We start from the raw sequence: 8,409 nt of genomic DNA on the forward strand, positions 1-8,409 counted from the left end.
ACATAGTAATTAAAATGGGAAAGATCAAGGATAAGGACAGACTATTAAATGCAGCCAGAGAGAGAAATAACATCATATACAAAGGAAAGCCTTCTCAGCAGAAACCTTACAGGCCAGAAGGGAGTGGCATGATATATTTAATGCCATGAAGCAGAAGGGCCTTGAACCAAGATTACTTTATCCGGCAAGATGATCATTTAAATTTGAAGGACAGATTTAACAATTTCCAGATAAGCAAAAGCTGAGAGAGTTTACCTCCCACAAACCATCTCTGCAGTCTATTTTGGAGGGACTGCTATAGATGGAAGAGTTCCTAGGGTTGGATAGCTGTCACCAGAGGTAGTAAAACCATGGCAGGGAGGGAGGAGCAGCTGATTGTGAGGCAAATGCAAAATTAAATTGACTATCCCCAAAGTCAATCAAGGGATAGACAAAAAGTACAGAATTTGATACCTAATATATAAAGAATGAAGGAGGAAGAAAAAGGAAGAGAAATAGAAAAGAACCTTTAGATTGTTTTTGTAATAGCATACTAAGTGAGTTAACTCAGACTCTTAGATAGTAAGGAAAGAAACCTGGAACCTTTGGTAACCACGAATTTAAAGCCTGCAATGGCAATAAGTACATATCTCTCAATAGTCACCCTAAATGTAAATGGACTTAATACACCAATCAAAAGACACAGAGTAATAGAATGGATAAACAAATAAGACCCATCTATATGCTGCTTACAAGAGACTCACCTCAAACCCAAAGACATGCACAGACTAAAAGTCAAGGGATGGAAAAAGATATTTCATGGAAACAATAGGGAGAAAAAAGCAGGTGTTGCAGTACTAGTATCAGACAAAATAGACTTCAAAACAAAGAAAGTAACAAGAGATAAAGAAGGACATTACATAATGATAAAGGGCTCAGCCCAACAAGAGGATATAACCGTTATAAACATATATACACCCAACACAGCAGCAGCAGCATATGTGAAACAAATACTAACAAAACTAAAGGAGGAAATAGAAGGCAATACATGCATTTTAGGAGACTTCAACACACCATTCACTCCAAAGGACAGATCCACAAGACAGAAAATAAGTAAGGACACAGAGGAACTGAACAACACACTAGAACAGATGGACCTAATAGACATCTATAGAACTCTACACCTAAAAGCAACAGGATACACATTCTTCTCAAGTGAACATGGAACATTCTCCAGAATAGACCACATACTAGGCCACAAAAAGAGCCTCAGTAAAGTCCAAAAGATTGAAATACTACCAACCAACTTTTCAGACCACAAAGGTATAAAACTAGAAATAAATTGTACAAAGAAAACAAAAAGGCACACAAACACATGGAGGCTTAACAACACACTTCTAAACAGTCAACAGATCAATGACCAAATTAAAATGGAGATCCAGCAATATATGGAAATCAATGACAACAACAAAAAGCCTCAACTTCTGTGGGATGCAACAAAAGCAGTATTAGAGGAAAGTATGTAGCAAGCAATCCAGGCATATTTAAAGAAGGAAGAACAAACCCAAATGAATAGTGTAATGTCACAATTATCAAAATTGGAAAAAGAAGAATAAATGAGGCCTAAAGTCAGCAGAAGGAGGGAAGATGAAAGCTTCTCCTCTGACGTCAGGAACAAGACAGGGATGCCCACTCTCCCCACTATTATTCAACATAGTACTGGAGGTCCTAGCCATGGCAATTAGACAAAACAAAGAAATAAAAGGAATCCATATTGGTAAACAAGAAGTCAAACTGTTACTATTTGCAGATGACATGATATGGTACATAAAAAACCCTAAAGACTCCACTTGAAAACTAATAGAATTGATATCGGAATACAGCAAAGTTGCAGTATACAAAATTAACACATAGTAATTTGTGGCTTTCCTATACACTAACAATGAACTAATAGAAAGGGAAATCAGGAAAACAATTCCATTCACAATTTCATCAAAAAGAATAAAACACTTAGGAATAAATCTTACCAAGGAAGTGAAAGACCTATACCCTGAAAACTATAAGACAATCTTAAGAGAAATTAAAGAGGACACTAACAAATGGAAACTCATCCCATGCTCTTGGTTAGGTAGAATTAATATTGTGAAAATGGCCATCTTGCCCAAAGCAATATACAGATTTGATGCAATCCCTACTATAAAATTACCAACAACATTCTTCAACAAACTAGAACAAATAGTACAAAAATTCATATGGAAACACCAAAGACCCCAAATAGCCAAGCAATCATGAGAAGGAAAAAGAAAGTTGGGGGGATCTCACTTCCCAACTTCAAGCTCTACTACAAAGCCATAGTAAATCAAGACAGTTTGGTACTGGCACAAGAACAGAGCAACAGACCAGTGGAACAGAATAGAGAAGCCAGACATTAACCCAAACATTTAAGGTCAATTAATATACGATAAAGGAGCCATGGACATACAATGGGGAAAGGAAAGTCTCTTCAACAGATGGTGCTGGCAAAACTGGACAGCTACATGTAGGAGAATGAAACTGGATCACTGTCTAACCACATACACAAAAGTAAAATTGAAATGGATCACAGACCTGAATGTAAGTCATGAAACCATACAACTCTTAGACAAAAACATAGGCAAAAATCTCTTGGACATAAACATGAGCGACTTCTTCATGAGCATATCTCCCCGGGCAAGGGAAGCAAAAGCAAAAACAAACAAGTAGGACTATATCAAGCTGAAAAGCATTTGTACAGTGAAGGACACCATCAACAGAACAAAAAGGTACCCTACAGTATATGGGAGAATATATTCATAAATGACAGATCCGATAAAGGGTTGACATCTAAAATATATAAAGAGCTCATGCACCTCAACAAACAAAAAGCAAATAATCCAATTAAAAAATGGGCAGAGGAGCGGAACAGACAGTTCTCCAAAGAAGAAATTCAGATGGCCAACAGACACATGGAAAGATGCTCCACATCGCTTGTCATCAGAGAAATGCAAATTAAAACCACAATGAGATATCACCTCGTACCAGTAAGGATCACCACCATCCAAAAGCCAAACAACAACAAATGTTGGAGAGGTTGTGGGGGAAGGGAAACCCTCCTACACTGCTGGTGGGAATGTAAATTAGTTCAACCATTGTGTAAAGCAGTATGGAGGTTCCTCAAAATCCTCAAAATAGAAATATTACTTGACCAGGATATTCACTTTGAGGAATTTCCCCTAAGAATGCAGCAGTCCAGTCTGAAAAAGACAGGTGCACTCCTATGTTTATCGCAGCACTATTTACAATAGCCAAGAAATGGAAGCAACCTAAGTGTCCATCAGCAGAGAATGGATAAAGATGTGGTACATATTATACACAATGGAATATTACTCAGCCATGAGAAGAAAACTGATCCTACCATTTGCAGCAACACGGATGGAGCTAGAGGGTATTATTATTACACTCAGTGAAATAAGCCAGGCAGAGAAAGACAAGTACCAAGTGATTTCACTCATATGTGGAGTATAAGAACAAAGAGAAACTGAAGGAACAAAACAGCAGCAGAATCACATAACCCAAGAATGGACTAACAGTTACCGAAGGGAAAGGGACTGGGGAGGATGGGTGGGAAGGGAGGGATAAGGGTGGGGGAAAAAGAAAGGGGGCCTTACGATTAGCATGTATAATGTGGTGGGTGAGCATAGGGAGGCCTGTTGAACACAGAGAAGACAAGTAGTGATTCTACAGCATCTTACTATGCTGATGGACAGTGACTGTCATGGGGTTTGTAGGGGGACATGGTGAAGGGGGGAGTCTAGTAAACATAATTCTCTTCCTGTAATTATAGATTAATGATAACAAAATGAATAAAAATAAAAAAATAAAAGTAAGAAAATAAAAAATGTTTTTCCCAGTTAACTGTGTTTTGTTACTCGTATACCAGACAGAGGCACCAAAATGAGACCAAAGAGAAAATCTGGGCTGCCAGGCTCAGTCAGAATGTGGGATGTTGCTATGCTGAAACCTGGTAGTCCCTGATGTATGCTTTCTGGGAAGCAAAGAAAGAACCTGCCTGTTAGCTAGACAGGGAAGTCACGCGGTCGGTCCCCTCCTTGGAATCTGTCACCCACCTGGCTGGCCATGGTGGAGAAAGCATGCCTGGCTCCAGGCCTCCCAGAGAAGATGGGAAGGCCCAGGGAGAGGGTGGCCGCATCCCGGCAGCCCTGGCCTCCGGGACCGCAGGAGCACAGCATGGCCGCCACACCCCAGGTGCTGAGCGCGTTCAGAGCTGGCACCTGGGTGGGCTGAGCTCTAACAGATGCAGGCACTGTGGCCCTGAATGGTCTACATGGTGGTCTCGCTGGCCCAAACACCTGCACGGCCCTCGGCAGGCAGTTCCAGGGTCTAGGGATTCTACTGGGGTTGGCGTTGGGGCTATGCCATGTGACAGTTGGCCAAGGTCTCCTCTGGGCGGGGCTGGTGTGCTCACGGCAGTGGGGGCTCCATGATGCATACCCCTGGGTGACATCACAGTTGCCCGGGCGTCTGCTCTGTGATGCGTCCCCTGGCTGACCTATCAGAGGCTGCCCTAGTTGGACAGCTCAGTGTGCACTTGGCCTGAGAAGGAGTTGGAAGCTCTACCTAGCTTCATACCCTATTCTCATGCCTGCCTCAAACGAAGGACCTATGGACACCACACAGCTGGGGCTGTACTCTGACACAGAGAGTGAGCCTATGGACACCACGCCGCCCTCACGGGCCGCAGGACTGGTACCGGACTCTGATGCGGAGGGCGAGCCTATGGACACCACACCACTCTTGTGGGCCACAGGACTGGGGACGGACTCTGATGCGGAGGACGAGCCTATGGACACCATGCCGCCCTTGTGGGCCACCGTCCTGGGGCCGGACTCTGACGCAGAGGGCAAGCCTATGGACACCACGCCACCCTTGTGGGCCGCAGGACTGGGGATGGACTCTGACGCAGAGGGCAAGCCTATGGACACCACGCCGCCCTTGCGGGCCACCGTCCTGGGGCCGGACTCTGACGCAGAGGGCAAGCCTATGGACACCACGCCACCCTTGTGGGCCGCAGGACTAGGGATGGACTCTGATGCAGAGGGCGAGCCTATGGACACCACGCCGCCCTCGCGGGCCACCGTCCTGGGGCTGGACTCTGACGTGGAGGGCAAGCCTATGGACACCAGGCCACCCTCACGGGCCTTCGTTTTCTGGTCCCCACCGGCCCAATGCCACATGTGGAACAACTGCCGGACTCAGCCCTAGCCCCAATGACAGTGACGTGGTGGATACACCGCCACCCTCGTGGCCGTCTACTGGTGTCCCCCTGTCCCGGACAAGGCCCATGTCATTTTATAGGGGCTTCCTATCCTCCCTCATCTCCATTAAACAAAATCTTTCCTAGGTCTGGGTGTGTGTATTATATTTTCCCACTAAACCCTGTTCTTGCTAACATGCCTCTGCTCTCTTTACTCTTTCACTCAGCTACAGAGGAAGAACTCACATACACGAGTGATAGTGTCTTGAGCCACACCTAACAATGCAACATGCCCCATGCCCCAGTGATTGGGATGTGGAAGTAGCTGCGTTTTATGACTGAGCGTGCTCAAAGCGAGGTCTGCGTGCTGAGCGTTTAAGTGATGACAGCCCAGGGGGAGGCAAGTCCAGAGGAGGGAGACCAGGTTGGCTTCCGAGGCCCCTTCCCTCTTCTCTGCCACTGCTCTGAGCTCGCCGCAGGCTAGGGAATCCCTGCTGTGACACAGGAAACCACTCTTTTCATTTTGGTTTCTAAACATGTTTAATTCTGTGTGTGTGTGTGCGTGTGTGTGTATGTACCACTGCCCCTATCGGTGTAAAAGTAACAAAGGAATGCGCCATAGAGTGAACAACTTGCAGTGACCAGAAAGAGTAAACTTTTCCACTGGCCTCTGGGGATATAGATATCCCAAGTGTTTTTATGCAATTATAGAAAGATTTTGCTGGAAATGTCGCTGGGACCACTCTGAACCATCACGTTAGTTAAGGCAATAAGCCAGGACAGGAGAGCAGCAAAGAGCACCCACAGTGCGTCTCCTACGTATAAGGCCAAGGGGTACAGGCTTTAATTCTACTACCTCACTTCATCTCACCATGACTGACATGGGGTGACCTTACGCACCACCTTCATACATGAGTAAAAAGTTACTTCACAATCACTTCCTTTAACAGAAAATAAATAAATAAAAGGACATAAACATTCCTAGAATTCCTGCCACTGCCACCCAACTCTTTATGCTCAGCACCCTTTCCATACGAACAGAAAACATAGCTCTAAATGCCACTATTCTGTTTCAGATAGACCTCACTCACATCTAAATGCCTAAATGCACTGAAACTCCACCTCCACTTTGACAACAGAGGGGAGCAGTTTCCCTGCGAGCTAGCTGGCCTGCCACCTCAGCAAGCTCACAGGCCACTAGCCCACACCAGCCCCGTGTGTCCCCAAAAAGGCGGCTCACTTAACATGTGACTACACATGCTCTCTCGAGATGGGCAGCCAAGCAGGGCCACCGAGCTGACATCAGCGCGCAGGCACAAAGACCTACTACTGGGCATGCACCTGCCTCGGCCCCAGCAGGCCAGCCAGGGGGCTCCCTGTGTGGGGCCTCGGATCTGCCCTTCAGCTCATGCAGCCACCCTGGCAGGGCCAGCCCCAGGGCAGAGCACCTGGAGGGCCCCAGCCTGCACTGGTTAGAGAGTCCAGCCGGGCATCTACACCCAGCGGACTCGTGCCACCTACCCAGGTGTTCCAACCCATGGCCACTCCTCTCAAGACCCAAAGACACAGCTAACTCACAGAAACAAACACAAGGAATCAAGAATGAGAATGAGACAGAGGAATGACTGTGCACCTAGTGACAGTACATTGACCAAAATGGACAAAATAAATAGATAAACAGATAGATACATTAGATAGATGGATAGATTAGATTAGATTGATAGATAGAGATAAGATAGAATGATAGATTAGATAGATCATATAGATACATATATGAGAGATTAGATAGAATAGACAGACCGATTAGATAGATGATACACGATATATCAGGTGGACATATTAGACAGACACCTATAGATACATATAAATAGATGATAGGTAAATAGATTGATAAGATGAAAGACTAGATGATAGATACATTAGATAGATTATATAGATACATATAGATTAGATAGACACATTGATATAGATACATATAGATGATAGATAACAGAAGGATAGGTGATAGATGAGATAGTTTGGATAGACAGACACATAGATGACAGTAGAAAGATGAGAGTAGAGAGATTAGATAGATAGATAGACAGACAGACAGACAGACAGACAGACAGACAGATAGATAGATAGATAGATAGATAGATAGATAGATAGATAGATAGATAGGAAAGCATAATACTAAACAAAGCTATCGCTCATAACCAGGAGAGCAACGATGAAAGCACAGAGAAGAACTACAAACAAAAAGAAGAAAGAAATCAAGTTTAAGAAGTGCAATAAGGACACAGCTATCAATTATCACAGTAAAGGGAAAGACTTTAAATGTTCCAATCAAAAGACACAGGGTTGAATGAATGGATGAAAACTCAAGACCGCCTATGTGCTCCCTTACAGGAGGCTCACTTGAGATATAAGCACACAGACAAACTACAAGTTGAAGGGTTGGGAAAAGGTACCCTACACAAGTGAAACTGAAGCAGAAAAAAAAAAAATTAAAGATGCCTTGGTGGGATTAAAGATGGCAGCGTGAGAGGGGAGGCAGAAACCTCCTCCAAAAACCACATACATACATACAATGCAGAAATATAACAACTACACCAGATCCTGGAAGAGAAGCAGGAGAGAAGGCTGACGCGGCAGGCCATCACCTCAAGGTGGAGGGTGATGTACCAAAGCCGTGACGCAGAGGGACCCAGCAGGCCCTTCCCATACCCGAGCTCACTGGAGGGAGGAAGAGAAAGGGAAACGAGGAGATGGGTGGAGGCCTAGGACAGCTGAACACCCAGCCCTGGAGATCTGCTCTGGGAGCACGAACCTACCTTACATGATGCTCTGGAGGATCGGTGGGGTTGGAAAGCAAAGAAAGGTAGAGTACTTGGAGAGACTTGAGATTCCTGCTGCTTTCGGAACACAGGGATCCACATCCGGCTGCTGTGGGACGAAAGAAAGGCGGGCAGTCTGAGAGACTTCCTAACAGCGAGAGAGCTGCTAAAGGGGCAAGGGTTGCACAGAGCTAGCCACTGAGGAAAAAGCATAGGTGCACAAGACTGTCCGGGTGCACTCTGCCTAGCAAGTGGGGGAACTTTTAGGAGCTCCGGGCGCTCCATCCCCCTGGCTGGCTACAGCAGCTCCAAGGCCCC

This window comes from Manis javanica, chromosome 14, assembly GCF_040802235.1.
Source record: "Manis javanica isolate MJ-LG chromosome 14, MJ_LKY, whole genome shotgun sequence".
Classification (NCBI taxonomy): Eukaryota; Metazoa; Chordata; class Mammalia; order Pholidota; family Manidae; genus Manis; species Manis javanica.